This window comes from Canis lupus, chromosome 4, assembly GCF_048164855.1.
Source record: "Canis lupus baileyi chromosome 4, mCanLup2.hap1, whole genome shotgun sequence".
NCBI classification, from domain to species: Eukaryota; Metazoa; Chordata; class Mammalia; order Carnivora; family Canidae; genus Canis; species Canis lupus.
In genome coordinates this window covers 36,870,912-36,894,416 of record NC_132841.1, presented here as the reverse complement: position 1 = coordinate 36,894,416, position 23,505 = coordinate 36,870,912, and the positions used below count along the sequence as shown (strand labels likewise).

The 23,505-nt window shown below is 39.8% G+C and overlaps 1 protein-coding gene across 11 annotated transcripts in view; it reads left to right on the top strand.

Annotated features, from left to right (window-relative positions):
• Positions 1-23,505, top strand: part of NSD1 (nuclear receptor binding SET domain protein 1) — a 154,152-nt gene that overhangs the window by 23,337 nt on the left and 107,310 nt on the right. Inside the window, exon 4 of one of the 11 annotated variants that reach the window (XM_072824004.1) lies at positions 20,050-20,128. The exons of the other annotated variants lie outside the window; for them this stretch is intronic. The gene's annotated coding sequence lies outside the window, so the exon portion shown is untranslated. The remainder of the gene's footprint in view (positions 1-20,049; positions 20,129-23,505) is intronic. 11 annotated transcript variants of the gene reach the window in all.

Below are 23,505 nucleotides of genomic sequence, written 5' to 3'. Positions count from 1 at the left end.
TAAGTATTATCTCATTTAATCCTTAGACCAACCACGTGGGTTGCTAGGCACAGTCATTATTTTAGGTTTGCACATAGGCATGGAAGGTTAGACAGATTGAGTGGTTTCCCAAGTGATAGGGCCAGTTTTCCAGTCAGGGCCATCTGGCTACATAGCATTTTCTCTCTGCTGTGCTTTCTCCTCTGTTGAAAAGGACTAAAGGCACTGCTCCTTATTAATGTATTTTTAGTAGATGCTTGTCTTGTTATAAATGGATGATTAAAATGAGGTAGAGGGATCCCTGGGTGGCGCAGCGGTTTAGCGCCTGCCTTTGGCCCAGGGCGCGATCCTGGAGACCGGGAATCGGATCCCACGTCGGGCTCCCAGTGCATGGAGCCTGCTTCTCCCTCTGCCTGTGTCTCTGCCTCTCTCTCTCTCCCTCTGTGACTATCATAAATAAATTAAAAAAAAAAAAATGAGGTAGAGGGGATCCCTGGGTGGCGCAGCGGTTTAGCGCCTGCCTTTGGCCCAGGGCGCGATCCTGGAGTCCCGAGATCGAGTCCCACGTCGGGCTCCCAGCATGGAGCCTGCTTCTCCCTCTGCCTGTGTCTCTACCTCTCTCTCTCTTTCTCTATGTCTATCATGAATAAATAAATAAAATCTTAAAAAAAAATTTTAAAAAATGAGGTAGAGATTTGATTATTAGTTTTTCTCATGTCTGCATGTCAGTTTGGACTACAAACATGATTAGAAAGACAAATGTTGCCTGCAAATCCGTCCTGTATTTTGAAGCTACATGTTAACTTTTATCTACTATGAGAATTTATTTCTGTCTGATTTGAATTATGTTTACTAACCAGTGCAATGTAGGTATAACTATGAGGTAATGAAATGTTCTTTTGGTTTATCACACCAGATATAAAATGTTCCATTTAAAGAATAGTTAACCTTGGGAAGCTAGACACTTTTTACGAAAATGAAATTAAATAGCTTAAAATTTACCATTTTGATGATTTTAAAGTAACAAGTCATTGGTATTTCTTCTATTTATAGTGTTGTACAGCCACTACCACTATCTAACTATAGAACATTTTCATCATAAAAAAAAAAACTCCTGATCCACTTAGCAGCTCTTCCCCATTGTCCTATTCCCCACACTTCCACTTTTTTTTTTTTAAATTTATTTATTTATTTATGATAGTCACACAGAGAGAGAGAGGCAGAGACATAGGCAGAGAGAGAAGCAGGCTCCAGACACCGGGAGCCCAATGTGGGATTCCATCCTGGGTCTCCAGGATCGCGCCCTGGGCCAAAGGCAGGCGCCAAACCGCTGCGCCACCCAGGGATCCCCACTTTTGTTAAATATTTTATTTTTAAGTAATCTCTGTACCCAAAGATGGGTTTGCACTTAAATTTCCCCAGTATCAAGAGTTACATGCTCCATGGACTGAACCACTACTCTTCCTTTGTCTTTATGGATATATCAAAACTAGACATTCTAAGGATGCCTGGGTAGCTCACTGGTTGAGTGTCTGCTCAGGGCGTAATCTCGGTCTGGGGATCGAGTCCCACATTGGGCTCCCTATGAGGAGCCTGCTTCTCCTTTGCCTGTCTGCCTCTCTCTGTGTCTTTCATGAATAAATAAATGAAATCCTTAAAACAAAAAACAACAAAAAAGAAAACTAGGCGATCTATATAGATGGATTTAAAGTATGTGACTTCCTGGTCTTGGCTTCTTTTATGTAGGTATTATCATGTTTTCAAGTTTATTCATGTTATAGCATGTATCACTACTTTATTCCTTTTTGTGGGTGAGTGATATTCCATGATATAGATACACCACATTTTATCTAGTAGTCATTGTTCATGGACAATGGTTTGTTTCCACTTTTTGTATTTTATTTATCTAGCTATTTATTTATTTTAAATATTTATTTATTTTATTTAAGAGACAGAGACAGAATGAGCAGAGGGAGAGGGAGAGGAGCAGACTGAGTGGGAAGCCCGATTCGGGTCTTGATCCCAGGATTCTGAGATCACAGCCTGAGCTGAAATTAAAAGTTGAATACTCAACTGACTGAGCCACCTAGGCATTCCTGTCTATTTTATTCGTCAAACATCTCTTTTTTTTTAGATTTTAAAAAATTTTTTATTTATTAATGAGAGACAGAGAGAGAGGGAGAGAGAGGCAGGCAGAGACACAGGCAGAGGGAGAAGCAGGCTCCATGCAGGGAGCCTGACGTGGGACTCGATTCCTGGACTCCAGGATCACGCCCTGGACTGAAGGCGGTGCTAAACCGCTGAGCCACCCGGGCTGCCTGGTCAAACATCTCTTAAATTTTAATTCCAGTATAGTTACATACAGTATTATATTAGTTTTAGGTGTATAATATAGCGATTCAGCAATTCTATACATCACCCAGTGCTCATTACAGCAAAGGTACTCCTTAATCTCCATCACCTATTTCACCCATCCTCCTCCCCTCCCTTCTGGTAACCATCAGTTCGTTGTCTATAGTTGAGAGTCTGTTTCTTGGTGTGTCTCTCTTATTTCCTTGATTGTTTCTTAAGTTCTACATATGAGTAAAATCGTATATTTGTCCTTTTTTGACTGACTTATTTTGTTTAATAATATACTCTCTAGTTCTATCCATGTCATTGCAAATGGCAGGATTTCTTTTTTGTGGCTGAATGATATTCCATTGTGTGTGTGTGTCTTTTAAGTTTTTATTTATTCATGAGAGACACAGAGAGAGAGAGGCAGAGACATAGACAGAGGGAGAAGCAGACTTCATGCAGGAAGCCCAAGGTGGGACTCAATCCTGGGACTCTGGGACTCCGGGATCACACCCTGAGCCAAGGCAGATGCTCAACTGCTGAGCCACTTACGCATCCCAGTTATACCACTTCTTTTTTTTTTTTTTTTATTTATGATAGTCACAGAGAGAGAGAGAGAGAGAGAGGCAGAGACATAGGCAGAGGGAGAAGCAGGCTCCATGCACCGGGAGCCCGATGTGGGATTCGATCCCGGGTCTCCAGGATCCCGCCCTGGGCCAAAGGCAGGCGCCAAACCGCTGCGCCACCCAGGGATCCCTACCACTTCTTTATCCTTTCACCTATGATTAGGCATTTGGGCTGTTTCCATAATTTGGCTATTGTAAATAATGGTGCTATAAACATAGGAGGACAGATATCCCTTTGAATTAATGTTTCTGTAGTTTTGGGGTAGATATCTAATAGTGTGGTTTCTTTCTTTTCTTTCTTTCTTTTCTTTCTTTTCTTTTCTTTTCTTTTCTTTTCTTTTCTTTTCTTTCTTTTCTTTTCTTTTCTTTCTTTCTTTTCTTTCTTTCTCTTTTCTTTTTCTTTTTCTTTTTCTTTTTCTTTTTCTTTTTCTTTTTCTTTCCTTATAGGGTGGTTTCTTGATTGTATAGTAGTTCTAGTTTTAATTTTTTGAGGATCCTCTGTACTGGTGCCCAGAATGGCTGTATCTGTTTGCATTCCCAAGAGGGTTCCTTTTTCTCTCATCCTCACCAACACTTGTTGTTCCTTGTGTTTCTATTTTTAATTTTTTGGCTATGATGAATGCTGTTGCTATGAATAGTTGTGTACAGGTTTTTACTTGAACATCTGTTTTTAAAATCTCTTGTATATATACTCCAGGGTGGAATTGCTGAGCCATATAGTAATTTTAACTTTTCCCCCCTTTTATATTTTTATCAATATATGATTGTACACAAAAAGGTGCACCTATTTAGTCTATACATCTTGATCAATATACATCTGTAAATTTATCATCATGTATAATGTTATACATTTAACCATAGACCTAAAAATTTCTTCCTTCCCTCTTTTTTTTAAAGAATATTAAACATAGATTTATGCTTGTAACACAGTTTCAAACATATATTATGTATGTACTATGTTGAGCACTACTACTCTAGGATTTACTTGTTTTATGTACATGAAACTACATACCCTTAGATTAATGTGTTCCTGATTCCCTCTTGCCCCCAGCTCCTGGCAACCACCATTCTGTCTATCCTGTCTCTGTGAATTTGACTAGTTGGATTCCTGACCTAAGTGGATACATGTAGAATTTGTTCTGTGTCTAACTTATTTCCTGTATCATAACGTCTTCTGTGTTCATTCATGTTGTAGCAAGTGGTTGGATTTTTTGTTGTTGATATTTATTTACTTGAGAGAGGAAATGAGCACAAGCAGGGGAGGGGCAGAGGAAGGGGCAGAAGATGTGGGAGAAGCCGGCTTCTTGCTGAGCAGGGAGCCTGGTCAGACTCAATCCCAGGACCCTGAGATCATGACCAGAGCCAAAGGCAGACACTTAACCAACTGACCCAGGGGCCCGTGGATTTCTTCTTAAAGGCAGCTAGTCGGGTCGCCTGGGTGGCTCAGCCGTTGAGCATCTGCCTTCAGCTCAGGGCATGATCCCGGAATCTCGGGATCGAGTCCCACATTGCGCTTTTTTCAGGGAGCCTATTTCTCCCTCTGCCTATGTCTTTGCCTCTCTCTTTCTGTGTCTTTCATGAATAAATAAAGTCTTAAAAAAAAAAAAAAAGGCAGCTAGTGGCAGCTGGTTCAGCTGGTGTGGTAGATCATGTGATTCTAGATATCGAGATTGTGAGTTTGAGCCCCATATTGGGTGTAGAGCTTACTTACTTTATTTATTTATTTTAAAACAAGATTTAACTTATTTTGGAGCATGCCAGTGAGGGGAGGGACAGAGGAAGAGAGAGAATCTCAAGCGGAAGCTACATGGAGCTCTTTACGACCTTGACCTAATGACCTGAGCTGAAATCAAGTCAAGTGCTTAATCAGCTGAGTCACCCAGGCACCCTTAGAGCTTTTATTTATTTATTTAAGGTTTTATTTATTTATTCATGAGAGACATACATAAAGAGAGGCAGAGGGAGAAGCCAGCTTCCTGCAGGAAGTCCGATGTGGAACTCAATCCCAGGACGGGGATCACACCCTGAGCCAAGGGCAGATGCTCAACCGCTGAGCCACCCAGGCATCCCAACCCCTAGAGCTTTAGAAAAAATTAAAAAGGCTGAATAATATTTCATTGTATGTATATACTACATTTCGTTTGTTTATCTTTTGAAGGATATTCGGGTTGTTTCCGTGTCTTTGCTATTGTGAATAATGCTACAACAAATGTGGGAATGCAGATACCTCTTTGAGATCCTGATTCAAATCTTTTGGGTGTATGTCCAGAAGTAGGGTTTCTGGATCTTATGGTAGTTCTAATTACTTTTTTTTTTTCTTCTGTTTTTTTTTTGAGCATCTTCCATACTGATTTTCATTGTACCAATTTCCGTTCCCACCAACGGGGTACAAAAGGGTTTCCCTTTCCTCCATGTTCTCACCAAGAGTTATCTTTTTGTTTTTTTGACAATGGCCTTCTTAATTGGTGTGAGGTGATACTGTATTTTTTTAAAAAATATTTTATTTATTTATTCATGAGAGGTACATTTACATTGTTGTGTAACCATCACCACCATACATTTCCAGACTTTTTCCTTTACTCATTTTATATTTGGATGGTCTTTCTGTTGATTTGTACAAGTCACGTATATATATATTCTGGATATGAGACTATTCTTAGATATATACTTAAAGATGTTTTGTGGCTGTTTTATTTTTTAATTTTTGTATTTTAATTAAAAACTCATTTTTTAAAAGATATTATTTGAGAGAGAGCAGGAGTGGGGGCTTGAGGGGCAAAGGGAGAAGAACAGACCCCCCACTGAGCACCAATCCCGATCCGGGGCTCAATCCCAGGTCCCTGGGAGCACAACCTGAGTCAAAGGAAGATGCTTAACTAGCTGAGCGACCCAGGCGGCCCCCCTTTTTTTTTAATTTTAATATTTTATTTATTTATTTGGGAGAGGGGGAAGCAGACTCCCTGCTGAGCTGGGAGCCCGCTGTGTGGCTTGATCCCAGGAGTCTGGGATCACGACCCAAGTAGAAACCCAAGAGTTGAGGGTCAACTGACTGAGCCACCCAGGCACCACTATTTATTTATTTTAGAGAGAAGGAGAGAGCAGGGGGAGGGGCAGAGAATCTCAAGCAGACTCCCCATTGAGTGTAGAGCTGGACATAGGACTCAATCCCAGGACCCTGAGATCATGACCTGAGATGAAATTAAGAGTTGGATGTTTAACTGTCTGAGCTACCTGGGTGTTCCTAATTCACTGATTTGTTTTTTTTTTTTAGTATATTGAATTGTACATCTATCACCATAATCTAACAGAAAAAAGTTTCATTACACCATAAGCAGTTACTCCCCTCTGCTGTAGACAACCACCAATCTATGTTCTTTTTCTATAGATTTTCCCATTTTGAACATTTCATATAAATTAAATCATATGTGTCTTTGTGACTGAGTTTTTTAACTTACTGTATTATTTTGAAGGTTCATCCATATTGTAGCAGGTATCAGTAAGTACTTTGTTCTTTTTTGTGATTGAGTATACTCCATTGCTGGATATAACACATTTTGTTTATCCATTCATCTGTTGATGGATCTTTGGTTTGTTTTCACATTTTGGCTATTACGAATGCTGCTATGAAGATTTGTGTAAAGTTTTCATGTGGGTGCATGTTTTCTTTTTTTTTTTTTTAATTTTTATTTATTTATGATAGTCACAGAGAGAGAGAGGCAGAGACACAGGCAGAGGGAGAAGCAGGCTCCACGCACCCGGAGCCCGATGTGGGATTCGATCCCGGGTCTCCAGGATCGTGACCGGGCCAAAGGCAGGTGCCAAACCACTGCGCCACCCAGGGATCCCTCTTTTTTGGGGGATATATACCTAACTTGAATTCATGTTTATTTTCATTTATTTTTTAAAAGGTTTTATTTGAGAGGGGAGCCCAAGTGGTGGGGGAGGGGCAGAGGCGAGAGAAGGAGACTCCCTGCTGAGCAAGGAGCCTATGTGGGGGTTGCTCCCACCCCCAAGATCACAACCTGACCCAGTGGCTTAACTGACTGAGCCACCCAGGTGCCCTTGAATCCACATTTAACGTTAAAGTTTTAAAATTATTATTATTATTATTACTATTACTATTATTATTATTATTATTTTTTACTTTATTTATTTATTCATGAGAGACACAGAGAGAGAGAGGCAGAGGGAGAAGCAGGCTCCATGCAGGGAGCCCGAGATGGGACTCGACCCTGGGTCTCCAGGATCACGCCCTGGGCTGAAGGCGGCGCTAAACCGCTGAGCCACCCAGGGATCCCCCTAAAGTTTTAAAATTAAACATCACGGGGATCCCTGGGTGGCGCAGCGGTTTGGCGCCTCCCTTTGGCCCAGGGCGCGATCCTGGAGACCCGGGATCGAATCCCACGTCGGGCTCCCGGTGCATGGAGCCTGCTTCTCCCTCTGCCTATGTCTCTGCCTCTTTCTCTCTCTCTCTCTCTCTCTCTCTCTCTCTCTCTCTCTCTCTCTCTCTGTGTGTGTGACTATCATAAGTAAATAAATAAATAAAAATAAAATTAAACATCACAACTAAAATGAATTATTTCATCTGCTTTCTTGCACAACCCAATATTCTCCCCTTTTTATTTTTTATTTATATATTTAAAAAAATATTTTATTTATTTATTCATGAGAGACACAGAGAGAGAGGCAGAGAGACACAGGCAGAGAGGCAAGGAACCTCCATGCAGGGAGCCTGATGTGGGACTCAATCTCAGGACTCCAGGGTCTCACCCTGGGCTGAAGGCAGGTGCTAAACCGCTGAGCCACCCAGGGATCCCATTCTTCCTCTTTTTAAAGAACTAAGGTAAAATTCACAGAACGTAAAATTAACCATTTTAAAGTGTATACCTCATTGACATTTAGTAGTTTCATAGTATTGTGCAACTACTGCTTCTGTCTAGTTGCAAAGAAATTTATCACCTCAAATGAAAACCCCATACCCATATAGTAGTCACTCCCCATTCACCTGACAGTCATCAGTCTTTCTTTCTTTCTCCTTCCTTCCTTCCTTCCTTCCTTCCTTCCTTCCTTCCTTCCTTCCTCTCCTCTCCTCTCCTCTCCTCTCCTCTCCTCTCCTCTCCTCTCCTCTCCTCTCCTCTCCTCTCCTCTCCTCTCCTCTCCTCTCCTCTCCTCTCCTCTCCTCTCCTCTCCTCTCCTTTCTTTTCTTTCTGATTTTATTTATTCATGATAGACACAGAGAAAGGCAGAGACAGGCAGAGGGAGAAGCAGGCTCTATGCTGGGAGGCTGATGCAGTACTCGATCCCAGGAGTCTACCTTCTTTATGTTTTTGCCTATTGTAGATACTTTATGTGGTTCAAATAATAAAATATGTGTCCTTTTGTGTCTGGCATAATGTTTTTCACTTAGCATAATATTTTTAAATTTTATTTTTAGCATAAATTTTTCATCCATGTAGCATGTTTCAAAACTATTATTTGTGGATGAGTAATATTCCATTGTATTTGTATACTGTAATATTTTTTCTACTTTTTGGCTGTTTCCAATAATTCCATTGTAAACACTTGTGTTATAAATCTCTTTACGGACACATATTTTCATTTCTGTTCAGTGTATACCTATGAGTGGAGTTTCTGGGTCACATGTTAAGTTTATGTTTAACTTTTTCATGATATTCCAAACTGTTTTCCTCAGTGGCTATGCCATTATCTCCCCATGTAATCTCCCATCATGTGTGTACTAATACATCAGCAATGTACTGAAGTGTTTTATTTCTTCATATCCTTGCCATTATTTTATCCTCCCCCTCCCCGTTTTTTATAAACTTATTTTATTTAAAATTTTTATTTACTTATGATAGTCACAGAGAGAGAGAGAGAGGCAGAGACACAGGCAGAGGGAGAAGCAGGCTCCATGCACCAGGAGCCCGACGTGGGATTCGATCCCGGGTCTCCAGGATCGCGCCCTGGGCCAAAGGCAGGCGCTAAACCGCTGCGCCACCCAGGGATCCCCCCCCCCTTTTTTATTAATGCAGTCCTAATGTATAAGAAGTGGTATCTTCTTGTGGTGTTTATTTGCATTTCCTCAGTCACCAGTAATGTTGAATAACTTTTCATGTGCTATTTGTTAGATCTTCTTGGGAAAAAGTTAATTCAAGATCTTCGCTCATTTTTTTTCTTTTTAAGATTTTATTTATTTATTTTTATTTATTTTTTATTTTTTATTTTTTTTAAAGATTTATTTATTTATTCATTCAGAGAGAGCGAAGAGAGAGGCAGAGACACAGGCAGAGGGAGAAGCAGGCTCCATGCAGGAAGCCCGATGTGGGACTCCATCCTGGGTCTCCAGGATCACACCCTGGGCTGCAGGCGGCGCTAAACCGCTGTGCCACCGGGGCTGCCCTATGATTTTATTTTAAAATAATCTCTGCCCAGTATGGAGCTTGGACTCAACCTTGTAGTCAAGTGTCTACCAAGTGAGCCAGCCAGGTGCCCTAGGTCCTTCGCTCATTATAAGATTGTTTGCCTTTTTGTTGTTGAGTTCTTTTTTTTTTTTTATTAAAGATTTTATTTATTCATAGAGACAGAGAGAGAGAGAGGCGGAGACACAGGCAGAAGGAGAAGAGGGCATCATACAGAGAGCCTGATGTGGGACTCGATCCAGGGTCTCTAGGATCACGCCCTGGACTGCAGGCGACGCTAAACCGCTGCCCCACCGGGGCTGCCCCCTGTTGTTGAGTTCTTTATATGTTGTGGATGTTAAGCTCTTACCAGTTGCATGATTTGCAAACATTTTCTCCCATATGTTAGGTTGTCTTTTTCACATCTTAATAATGTTACTTGATTCACAAAAGCTTAATATCAATGAAGTCTTATATTTAGTTGTTTGTCCTTTTGGTATCAAATCTAAGAATTATTTGCCAAATTTTTGGTCATGAAGACTTATCCGTATGTTTTCTTACAAGAGTTTTATTGTTTTAGTTCTTATGTTTAAGCCATTGGTGTACTTTTAGTTAATATTTGTGTGTGGAATGAGAAAGGAGTACGACTTATTCTGCATATGTGATTTAATTATTTCAGTAGTATTTGTTGTAGGGACTATTCTTCATTAAGTGGTGTTGGCGCTATTGAACATATTGATGAGGGTTTATTTCTGGACTCAGTGTTATTCCATTGATCTATGTCTCTAATGCTCACATCACACTGTTTTGACTACTGTATTTTTCTGGTAAGTTTTGAATTCAGGATATGTGAGTCCTTTTTTTTTTTTAAGATTTTATTTATTCATGAGAGACAGGGAGAGGGAGAGAAAGAGGCAGAGACACAGGCAGAAACACAGACAGAGGGAGAGGCAGGCTCCATGCCCTGACGTGGGACTCGATCCCAGGACTCTAGGATTACGCCCTGGGCCGAAGGCAGGTGCTAAACCGCTGAGCCACCCAGGGATCCCCCTTTTTTTCCTTTTCCAATATCGTTTTGGCTCTTCTATCTACTTACAGTGCCGTGTGAATTTGAGATTCAGTTTTTCCATTTCTCCAAAGAGGGTTTTGGAATTTTCATAGAATACATTGAATATATAGATCATTTTGGGGAGTATTACTATATTAACAATATCAAGAGTTCTAATCACTGAACATTGGATCTTTTCTTTTTTAAAAAATATTTATTTAGGAGGTGCATGTGTGCAAGTAGGAGGAGGGGCAGAAGGAGAGAATCTTGAATCTGAGAGAATCTGACTTGCTGCTGAGTGCAGAGCTTAATGCAGGGCTGGATCTCATGACCCATGAGATGATAACCTGAGTTGAAACCAAGAGTCAGATGCTTAACTGACTGGATCTATTTTTTTAGATTGGTCTTTAATTTCTCTTTAGCAATCTTTTGTAATGTATAAGTCTTTCACCATTATTCCTTTGGATACAACTGTAAAATGATATTTTTCCACTTTTAAATTATATTTTTTTTGTGAGAAAGAGCGTGAACAGAGGGGAAAGGGAGAAGCAGTCTCCTTGCTTAACAGGGATCTGAGGTGGGGCTCGATCCTAGGACCCTCGGATCATGACCTGAGCTGAAGGCAGACAGTTAACCGACTGAGCCACTCATGTGCCCCCCACTTTTATTCATTGCCCTTATATAGAGACTAAAGTAATATTTGACTGTTGGTCTTATACCCTGCAACTTTGCTGAATTTATTAGCTTGTGTTTTGGGTGTATAGTTAAATTCTAAGGGATATTCTTTTTTTTTTTTTTTTTTTAAAGATTTTATTTATTCATGAGAGAGAGAGAGAGGCAGAGAGAGAGAAGCAGGCTCCATGCAGGGAGCCCAATGTGGGACTCGATCCCAGGACTCCTGGATCACACCCTGGGCGGAAGGCAGGTACTAAACCGCTGAGCCACCCAGGTGTTCCTCTAAGGGATATTCTGTATATAGAATTATGTCTTCTACAAGTAGAGATAGCTTTACTTCTTTCTTTCCAATTTGGATGCCATTTATTTCTTTTTCTTGCCTTAATGCTCTGGCTACAACTTGGAGTGCAGGGTTCAATAGCAGTTGTGAAAATGTTTTGGTCTTGTTCCTGATCTTAAGGGGAAAACTTTCAGCCTTTGACCATTGAGTATGATTTTGGCTGTAGGCTTTTCATAAATGTTGTTTATTATGTTAAGGAAATTTCCCTTCTATTTCTAGTTTGTTGAGTGTTTTTTTCATGGAAGGGGTGTTTTATTTTTTGTATTTTTATTTTTATTTTTATTTATTTATTTTTTTTTAAATTTTCATTTATTTATGATAGTCACAGAGAGAGAGAGAGAGGCAGAGACACAGGCAAAGGGAGAAGCAGGCTCCATGCACCGGGAGCCTGATGTGGGATTCGATCCTGGGTCTCCAGGATCGCGCCCTGGGCCAAAGGCAAGCGCCAAACCGCTGCGCCACCCAGGGATCCCCTGTATTTTTATTTTTTAAATACTTTGTTTATTTGTTCATGAGAGAGAGAGAGGCAGAGACACAGGCAGAGGGAGAAGCAGGCTCCACGCAGGGAGCCTGATGTGGGACTCAATCTTGGGACTCTGGGATTAGGCCCTGGACCGAAGGCAGGTGCTAAAGCTCTGAGCTACCTAGGCTTCCCTGAAAGGGTGTTATAAATCTTGCATATATTGAGCTGGTTATGCATTTTGTTTTATTTGTGTGGTGTATTGTTGATTTTTTTTTATATAAGTACCCTCTGTTGTTGTAAAGTACACATGTATTATTTATCCATATGTAGGTGTTCAATTCACTGGCATTCATTACACCCATGGTGTATATAATCATTACCACTATGTATATTGAGAACTTTTCCATCATCCTCAACATACAGTTATCTATCAGTAACTCCGTGTTGTTCCCTTTCTGTAGCCCCTGGTAACTTCTAATAGATTATAGAGATCTCTCTTTGAATTTGCCTCTTCTAGGTAAGATAAATCATAAGCGCAATGGTACATTTGTCTCTTTGTGTTTGGCTTATTTCACTTAGCATAATACTTTTATTTTTTATTTTATTTATTTATTTTTTAAAAGATTTTATTTATTTATTCATGAGAGACACCGAGAGAGGCAGAGACAGAGGCAGAGGGAGAAGCAGGCTCCATGCAGGGTGCCCAACATGGGACTTGACCTTTGGTCTCCAGGATCGGGACTTGACCTTTGGTCTCCAGGATCAGGCCCTGGGCTGAAGGCGGCGCTAAACTGCTGAGCCACCTGGGCTGCCCAGCATAATACTTTTAGTGTTTATGTTGTAGCATGCATCAGAACTTTGTTCCTTTTTATAGCTGATTAATCTTCTATTGTGAATATACCATATTCTATCCAGTCATCAGTGGTGGGTGGACATTTGAGCTCCACCTTTTTAATATTTTGAATACTGCTACTATGAACGTGGGTTTACAAATATCTGGTTGAGTGCCTACTTTCAATTCTTTTGAGTATATAGGAGTGGAATTGCTGGATCATACGCTGATTTTATTGTTTACCTTTTGCAGGTATTCTCTCTTCCCTTTTTTTGATTGATTTGTTTTAGAATGAGAGTGAGTGAGGATGGGGTGGGAGGGTGAGGTGGAGTGAGAGAGAATCTCAAGCAGATTCTCTTAGTGAGTGTGGAATACCTCGCCACTCAGGTCTCCTCTCAGGACTCTGTGATCATGACCTGAACCGAAGTCAAATCTGTTGTTGAACTGACAGAATCACCTAGGTGCTCCTATTCTTTTTCTTTTCTTTTTTTTTTTTTTAAGATTTTTTAATTTATTCATTTATGATAGACATAGAGAGGCAGAGACACAGGCAGAGGGAAAAGCAAGGCTCCATGCCGGGAGCCCGACGTGGGACTTGATCCCGGGACTCCAGGATTGTGCCCTGGGCCAAAGGCAGGCGACAAACAGCTGAGCCACCCAGGGATCCCTCTTTTTCTTCTTTTGATTAGATATTTGCTCGCTTACCTAGTAGTTTATCCAGTTGTGATAGTTGCTTGTGATAGTTTTTCCTGTTTATTTTCTGTTTTTATGGTGAGATTGACCCTTAATGTTCCCTGTTTCCTTGTTTCTTCTGATGTCAGTAGACACTTGACTGTGGTAACCTTTGCTCAAATTACTTTCAGAACTTGTTTTCTGTAATTGTTTTCAGAACTTGCTGCTTTTATCAGGTAAAATCAGGTAAAGGTTGAATCTGGTGAAGAAGTTAAACTAGTAGATAACAGTTTGATTCTAAATGTGACTTGAAATTAACATGAATGGTTTTTATCATGTGATATGTAGAGTTCACTTTTTAGTGGTTCTGTTTTGCAAACTTTGGTCACATCTGGCCACCATCTGTGTTTGTAACAGCCCATGAACCAAGAATAGCTTCTACATTTTGGAAGGAGAGAAAAAAGGAAAATATTTTGTAATGTATTAAAATTATACCAGATTTCTGGTAATAATATATAAAGTTCTCTTGGAACATGGCTCTTTTATGTATTGTTTATGGCTACTTTGGTGCTATGATGAGAGTTGAGTAGTTTGGAAAAAAACGGTTTTATACAGTCTAAAATATTTGGTTTCCAGGCCTTGATAGAAAAAGGTTATCAACCTCTTGTTGAGATCATCCCAAGGGTTAATTATTAAGTGGTCTGGTAAGGACTATACCTGTTGTCAGTTTCTGATGTGTATGTCAAAATATTATTTGTTCTTAAGCACATCTAATACTTTTGTTTTAATGAGTGGAAACAGTAATTTGGTAGTTAAATTAACTACAAGACAACTTCTGGTTAATGGGAAGGATGTTTATAGGTAGTGTGACATTCATGTCTTTTTGGCCAGCATATCTTCTTGGTTTTCAGAGAAGAGGGTAAAAAGTTATTTGTACCCATAATACTGTTAAAGCATTTTTCATAATACATTTGGATTATTTTTGTACCTTGTATCCTCCATTAAATCTAGAACTCAAGTTTGGGGGCCCCTGGGTGGCTCAGTTTGCTAAGCGTCTGCTTTGGGCTCAGGTCATGATCTTGGGTTCCTGGGATCAAGCCTCGAGTTGGGCTTCCTGCTGAGCAGGGGGTCTACTTCTCTCTCTGACTCTGCCCCCCCACCCCCCCACTGGTGCTCACTGGTTTTCTCAAATAAATAAATGAAATCTTAAAAAAAAAAAAAAAAAAAACTCAAGTTTGGGATTTTTGTTTGGCAGATAGTCTTTATTTTGTATCCTTGAGGCCTGGCATAGTTTCTGGTAAGTAGGTAAGCAATAATCTTTTCAGGGGACATGAGTAAGTATTCTATTTTTTTTTTTTTTGAGTAAGTATTCTATAAATATAATTTACAGATATACAAATTGTATTCTGATGCACAAGTATATTTTAGAGCTATAATAACTATTCTATAAATGTCTGAAGCATTTCTCATCTTGGCCGTCCCGTGGAAAAGAAAGCTAGATTTGTATTTTAGAGATGTAAAAAGAAAATAAGTAGAAACCTGTGAGAGACTAAAATCAGTTGGACAAAATTATTACACACGGCACTGTTGCCCAAAATAGTTACTTTCCTTTTAACTCTGAATCAAGAGTATAGCTTGTCTATATTTATTTTGTTGACCTTTTGTGGGTTGTATCATCACAAATGTGGTCACAAAATATATTAAGGTTAATTTTCTGTAATTTCTGTGGTGAGTAGAAAGATAATTTGATACATCATCATATATGTACCAGATACTATCGTTAAGTCCAGGAATACAGTGATAAGCAAAACATGGTTAGCCTTCATGGATCTTCAGTCAGGCAGACAGAAAACATTAAATAAGTCATCCCACAATAGTTATATTATTGCAGTTAAATGGAGACTAGGAAGAGAACTTTGAGCATGCATTCCCCAGGGGAGACCTGATGTAGTTTAGCGCTCAGGGAGTTTCCCTAAGAAACTGACATAGAGACTGGGATCCAAAGACTGAGTTAAGAGTTAACTTGGGGATAAAAGGGGCTGGGAGGGTGGGAGAGAGGAATTGAAAACATTTTAAGTACAGAGACCAGCTTGAGTAGAGCCCAAAGAGTGTGAGTGTAGTTTTGGTAACTTTGTGAAGGCTGTGAGTTTATGGTTGAGTGCTAGATTATCCTGAGGTTTTGCCATTTAGGTTTCTCTCTCTCTTTTTTAATTCAGCATTAGGTATGGATAAGTAGAAACTCTTCACACTACCAATGGCCCAGATTTTCCTTTCTTCTAATTAGACTTTCTCCCTCAAGAAGCTTCTATTTCAGTTAAGATTTTAATGGCATTCTTTTTTGTTTCCTGCTTGAAAATGGCATTATTTATTAAATCTGCAAAATTAAAAAAATTTATAGTAAAAAAAGTCTTATAATTACCCGGTTTTTCTCTCTGGCAGTCCGTTAATCAGTTTCTTGTATGTTCTTTTAGAGATTTTATGCACATGCAAGCAAGTGTGTGCAATCTCCGCCCCCAGATGGTTTTTTGTTTTTTTTTTACATTACACTACTTTCACACCTTGCTTTTTTCCATTATTATATCTTCTTATATATTTTATTTATTCTATATCTGTACGTAAAGAACTGCCTCATTTTTTATGACTACAGAATAGATCATTGTATAGATATTCCCTAATTTAGTAGTTCCTTAGTGATGGATGTTTAGTTTGTTTTGCGATCTTTTACTATTATAAATAATACTGTGATCATTAACTTTATATGTACCTCATTTCATAATCTAGCACGTATGTGTTTATAGGATAAATGTCATTTCTATTATTTATTTATTTATTTATTTATTTATTTATTTATTTATTTAAAGATTTATTTATTTATTCATGAGAGACACAGAGAGAGAGAGAGAGGGGCAGAGACACAGGAAGAGGGAGAAGTATGCAGGGAGCCCGATGTGGGACTCCATCCCAGGTCTCCAGGATCACACCTTGGGCAGAAGGTGGCACCAAACTGCTGAGCCACCCAGGCTGCCCTAAATGTTATTTTTAAAACTTATTATTGAAGTAATATTATTGAAGTAGTTGACATACAGTGTTATATTAGTTTTGGGTGTGCAATATAGTGATTCGACAATTCTGTATTTTATTCAGTGCTTACCATGATACGAAGTGTAGTCACTATCCGTCATATACATTATTACAGTATTCCTGACTGTATTCCATAATGTTGTACTTTTCATCTCTGTGACTTATTTACTTATTAGAGAGAGTGAGTGAGAAAGAGCACACCAGCAGGAGAAGGAAAAGCAGACTCCCCAGCAGAGTAGGGAGCCTAACGCAGGGCTCCATCCCAGGACTCTGGGATCATGACCTGAGTCAAAGGCAGTCTCTTAACCCACTGAGCCACCCCCAGTGCCTGATTTACTTGTTTTAAAACTGGAAGTATGTACCTCTTAATCCCCTTCACCTATCCATCCACCCACTGTAGATAAAAATGTTTATTTAACAAATCAAGTATTGAGTACCTGCATTACCTTGAGTTTTGTTGATGGTAGTGTTTAAGCAAACTTTTTTTGAGTTACCAGTAAGTGCTACAATTTAAAAAAGGAATAGGACAAAAAATGAAGAAAAAATAAGATACTGTCCCTGTCTTAGAGACTGTTAGAGTCTGGGATTAATATCAGTGTAATGTGTGAAGTGCAGTAATAAGAGATATGCACAGGGGAATGCAGAGCCTTAATTAAGGTTGTTGTGGATCCATGGAGAGGCTTCTTGAATCTAATTTTGAAGTGTAAGTAGATATTAGAAGGGGAAAGGAAGTGTGTCTTAGGTGAAAAAGTAGGATCAAGTACCTAGAGGTATAACAGCATGAGATTTATGTAACTTCAAAATGTAAAGCATGTGATGCAGGTGATAGTGGGACCTAAATTTGGGTGGGTGAATTAGGGTCAATTCAAGAAACCTTTTATTTGTTAGCCTAAGAACTTGGACTTGGTTTTTTGTTTTTTGTTTATTAATTTTGAATGAGATTTCATACAAAACACCAGTATAAAACAAAAAAAGATGGAGCTGCTTTGATTTGGGGTAAGAAACAGGCAGGTTTTCTTTCTTTTTTTTTTTTTTTTCTTAAAGATTTTGAGAGAGAGGAGACACATAAGCAGGGGGAGGGACAGAGGGAGAAACAGATTGCTTGCTGAGCAGGTAGCCTAATTCGATTCCGGGCTTGATCCCAGACACTGGGATCATGATCTGAGCTGAAGGCAGACACTTAGCTGACTGAACCATGCAGGCACCCCAAGAACAGTCAGGCTTTCTTCTCACTGTCTTGGGTATTCCTTGAGAGACTTTCCAGAACAGTATCTCTGAGGAACCCAATTGAACCTACCTCTGGGATGGTTTCAACAGAAGGATTTTGAGTAGTACAGAGGGAAAGGTCACCTAATAGGAGTAAATGTAAGATACATTGTTAGAGTGTGAAATAACTTTGTATGATACGTGGAGGAGGACAAGGGGGAAGGAAACCAATCACCTATTTTTTGGCTGTTCTGATATTGTTACTTCTGTTTAGAATAGTCTATTAAGAGGTAATTAACAGGGGCACCTGGGTGATTTAGTGGTTGAGTGGCTACCCTTGGCTCAGGTCCTGGGATCCAGTCCTGCATCAGGCTCCCTGCAGGGAGCTTGCTTCTCCCTCTGTGTGTCTGTCTTTCTCTGTGTCTTTCATGAATAAATAAAAAATTAAAAAGAAAGATAATTAACATGTAAAAAAAAACCCAGTTCTTTTATTAGAGATATGTACTGATGTACTGAATGAAATGATATCCGTGGATTTGCTTCAAAGCAATCCCGGTATGGAAGGAAGGCCATGGGATGGAAGCAGTAGGTAGGAAGTAGATGGGCCATGAATTGATATTTGTTGAAACTGAGTAATGAGTGATGCCTGTTGAGCGTCAGCCTTTGGCTCAGGGTGTGATCTCTGGTCCGGCGATTGAGTTCCGCATCAGGCTCCCTGTGAGGAGCCTGCTTCACCCTCTCTATGTCTCTGCCTCTCTCTTTGTGTCTCTCCTGAATAAATAAATAAAATCTTAAAAAAAAAAAAGAGAGAGAGAAAAGAAACAGTAATGATTATGTAGAAATTCATTATATTATTTTTCACTTTTGATTGTATTTGATATTTTCCATAAAAACTAAAAAGTGAAAGGTTCGGGCAGCCCCGGTGGTGCAGCGGTTTAGCGCCGCCTGCAGCCTGGGGTGTGATCCTGGGGACCCTGGATCGAGTCCCGCATTGGGCTCCCTGCATGGAGCCTGCTTCTCCCTCTGCCTGTTCCTCTGCCTCTCTCTCTCTGTGTCTCTATGAATAAATAAAAAAAAAAAAAAAAAAAAAAAAAGTGAAAGGTTCTATGGATAATTGGGGGGAGGTGTGCAGAGGGAGAAAGAGAATCTTAGGTGTGGAACCCTCTGTAGGCTGGATCTCACAATTCTGAGATCCTGATCTGAGCTGAAATCAAGAGTTGGATGCTTAACCAACTCCACCCAGGCATTGCTCTATGGATAATTTTTTTAGACTAAGTGGAAGATTACTTTTTTTTTTTTTTACTAATTGGTAATTTTTCAGGAAAATGTTAATGTTTAGGCTAAGATACATATTTTTAAATGTGTTTAAAAACTGATTTCAAACTGGGGTGCGTGGGTGATAAGTTGGTTAGGCCTCTGACTCTTGATTTCTGCGCTTGGGTCAGGATCTTAAGAGTTGTGAGATTGAGTCCTGTGTTGGACTCCATGGTGGGTGTAGAGCCTGCTTAAGATTCTCTTTGCCCTCCACCCCCAAAATCTAATTTCAAACTATGTGAAAATGCTGTATCATTTTTCTAGTACTTTTCTTGGAAGGAAACTTCTTTTAGTTATTTGAATATCCAAGTATGTTTTGAAAAGTTAAAAAAATTCAATTATAGTGTTCTACCTAATTGTATTTTTTATTTTTTTATTATTTTTAAAAAAATTTTAAGATTTATTTATTTATTTATGATAGAGAGAGAGAGAGAGAGAGAGAGAGGCAGAGACACAGGAGGAGGGAGAAGCAGGCTCCATGCCGGGAGCCCGATGCGGGACTCGATCCTGGGACTCCAGGATCGTGCCCTGGGCCAAAGGCAGGCGCTAAACCGCTGAGTCACCCAGGGATCCCCTAATTGTATTTTTTAAATTAAGCATTATTTATGAGTAATTATAAGGACATGAGTAATTACATTTTTTTTGTATTTTCACGTGATTGACAAGTTAATTTCTATTGTCAGTTATAAGCTGTATTAGTAATCAAGGGTAAGCAGATTAATTTACTTAAGTTTGGGTTGCTTTGGAATTGGTTTTAACTCATTAGGAAGTTTTGTTCTAATATTGGTTTAATGTGCCTGGCATTTTGATTAAAGTGCTACAATGTATATATATTTGAGTACTTGTAGCAATTCTTTTTTTTTTTTTTTTTTAAGATTTTATTTATTTATTCATGAGAGAGACACACACAAAGGCAGAGACACAGGCAGAGGGAGAAGCAGGCTCCATGCAGGGAGCCCGATGCAGGACTCGATCCTGGAATCCAGGATCACGCCTTGGGCCAAAGGCAGGCGCTAAATTGCTGAGCCACCCAGGGATCCCCCCCTTTTAAAAAATATTTTATTTATTTATTTGACAGAGCTAGAGAGCACAAGCAGGGGGAGCAGCAGGCAGAGGGAGAGGGAGAAGCAGGCTCCCCACTGAGCAGGGAGCCCAAGGTAGGTCTCGATTCCAGGATGCTGGGATCATGACCTAAACTGAAGGTAGACACTTTACTTACTGAGCCACCCAGGCACCCCTCAAGTGCCCTTAATGCCCATCACCTAATTACCCCATCCTTCCATCCACCTCCCCTCCAACAACCTTGTTTGTTTCCTACCGTTAGAGTCTCTTATGGTTTGCCTCCCTCTCTGCTTTCATATTATTATTTTTTAAAAATATTTTATTTATTTATTTATTCATGAGAGAGAGAGAGAGAGAGAGAGAGGCAAAGACACAGGCAGAGGGAGAAGCAGGCTCCATGCAGGGAGCCTGATGTGGGACTTGATCCTGGGACTCCAGGATCATGTCCTCGGCTGAAGGCAGACACTAAACTACTGAGCCACCCAGGGATCCCTGCTTTTCATATTATTATATTTTATTTTTTTAAAGATTTTATCTATCCATTTGAGAGAGAGAAAGAGTGAGCACAAGCAGGTCGGGGCAGAGGGAGAAGCAGACTCCCCGCTCAGCAGGGAGTCTGATGCAGGGCTCAGTCCTGAGACTCTGGGATCATGACCTGAGCTAAAGGCAGCTGCTCAACCAGACTGCTTAACTGACTGCCCCATCTTACTTTATTTTGAAGATTTATTTGAGAAGGAGCGAGTGTGAGTGGGTAGAGGGGCAGATGGAAAGGAAGTGAGAATATAGAGTAGGTTCCCCCCTGAGCGTGGAGCCTGACATAGGGCTGGATCCTACAACCCATGAAATCATGACCTGAGGTGAAACCAAGAGTTGGATGCTTAACAGACTGAGCCTCCCAGGGTCCCCTATGATGTTTGTGTTTTGAAGAAACAGGGGCATCTGCTGTTAGCTGTATTATAGTGTAAAGGTGTGGTGAGATAAATTTGCCTGGTGAGAATTTATAAACAGAATTCCTTTATTAAATGAGATAGTATGGTCACAATTGTGCCAAGGTTAAGTGCAGTTACTGGTATTAAAGGCTTGAAACACTAATGTTCTAAATTGTTCTTCCTTCTTTTTCTTTTTTCTTTTTTAAAGATTTGTGTATATGAGAGAGAGAGAGAGAGAGAGCTTGAGTGCACAAATGGGGGAGAAACAGTGGGAGAAGGAGAAGCAAGTTCCCTGCTGAGCAGGGAGCCTGATGCAGGGCTCTATCCTATGACCCAGAGATCATGACCTGAGCTGAAGGCAGATGCTTAACTGACCTGAGCCACCAAGTGCCCCAATTTCTTTTTTTCTGTATCTAGTGGAAAGAGCACAAACATAGAAGAGAGCACCAATATGGCTCTGTTTGGCATTTGGCCAGGTCAGTTTCCATTTTTGAGATTCAGATTCTGTACTTACAACATGGAGATAGTAATTAATATTTGTCTTATTATAAGTATGAAGCTCCCCCCTTTTTAAAAAGATTTTAATTATTCATGAGAAAGGCAGAGACCTAAGCAGAGGGAGAAGCAGGCTCCCCATGGGAGGCCCGATGTGGAACTCGGGATCATGACCCTGGACCCTGAGATCATGACCTGAGCCGAAGGCAGACGCTCACTGAGCCACCCAGGTGCCCCAGTATGAGGGTTTAAAGAGAACAAAATGTATGAATGTTTTTAGGAGTTTCTGGTACTTGAGTATCCACTGAATGCTTCCTTTCTAAAGGCTGGGCTTCCGTTGATAGTCAGCTAGCCCCAATCTTACCATGTATGTGGTCTTCAGTGTACCAGCTTCTATAACAAACCTAGCAGCTCTTCTGTTTCCAGCATTCAGTGGGCCAATTCTCAGCTTTTCCTCTGTCCTTTTCCAAGACTTCAGTGACTCCCTTTGATACATTGTCCTTGGCTTTCTATTTGATCTTTTGTTCCTGGGTCATTTCTTTTTCAATAAGCAAGGGTCATTTCTTTTTCTTTTTCTTTTTTTTTTGCAAGGGTCATTTCTTAGTAACAATTAACTTTTATTGCCACGATAATTTGTAGTCTTTTGCCTCAGTTTGCTTCTATCTAAAATTATAATGCTCTCAGAGATCATTTATCTAACTACTTGCTAGATTTGCTTACCTTACAGATCCTCTTTTCTTTTCAGCAAAAAGTTAATAGACTTGAATTCTGACTCCGTGTGTCAGGTAGAGAGGATTGGTGGGAAGAGACTTCAGGTACTCTGGTTCACTCCTTTCTTCTGTGGTTGGGATGGTGGAGCAGGGGTCAGAGGATGGCTGGCCTTTAATCCCTGCTTTTTGCTAAAGGACCCTCTGGCAAGGTTACTCTGAACTTGTTTTTTGTCTGTAATTATGAGATAATAAAAACCTGTGCTGCCTACCATACTTGGTTATTTTTGAGATTCAGATGATACAGAACATGTTAAAACTAGACAACAGGGGCACCTGAGTGGCTCAGTTGGTTAAGTATCTGCCTTCAGCTTGAGTCATGATCCCAGGATCCTGGGGTGGAGCACCACATCAGGCTCCCTGCTCAGCAGAGCTCCCTGCTCCCTTTTCCTTCTGCCCCTCCACCTCACTTGTGTACACACGAGTGCGCATGCTCTCTCTTTGTCAAATAATCTTAAATAACTAGAATATAAGCATGCATTTATTAGATTCTGTAGCAGTGAGTGAGATGGGAATAATGTATATGTTTATAGTCATATTTTACTTCACCATACCATTGTAGAATTGAACATGTCCTTTGTAATTTTGAATGGAGACTGAGAAATCACAATTCTTTTTTTTATTTTTTATTTTGTTTTTTTTAGAAATCACAATTCTTATAGAAGAATTGTTGTTGCCCCCTAAAAATCATTATCATTTATTATTGATGACCTGTACTGGATTAAGAATAATCTTAGTGTACATTTAACATTTGTTAGTTGATAAAACCTCCTACAAATAGGAGGCAGTATTATCCCATCTTTACAGTTAAAGAAACAAGGTTAGAGAGGTAAAGTAACTTCCACAATCTCATTGATGGTTAGTGGTAAAGCAGAAATTAATTGAGCCCCATGCATTTCCAGTATAAAACAGTTTGTCTTCACAGAACACATAGCATAATTTATAGGGAAATTCAATTACTGAGTTGAATGCCTGACAATAATGTAATAATTGTATGTCAATTATATGCATATATATATACACACATATATAAATATATATATTTTAAAGATTTTATTTATTTATTCATGAGAGACACACAGAGAGAGAGGTAGAAGTAGGCTCCATGAAGGGAGCCTGATAATGCAACTTATCCTAGGACTTTAGGATCACGCCCCCACCTAAAGGCAGACGTTCAACCACTGAGCCGCCAGGCATCCCGTATGTCAATTATATTAAAGAAAAAAAAACCAACACAGCTTTTCTGTTATGCTGATATATGAGTATGATTCAGTATGTATA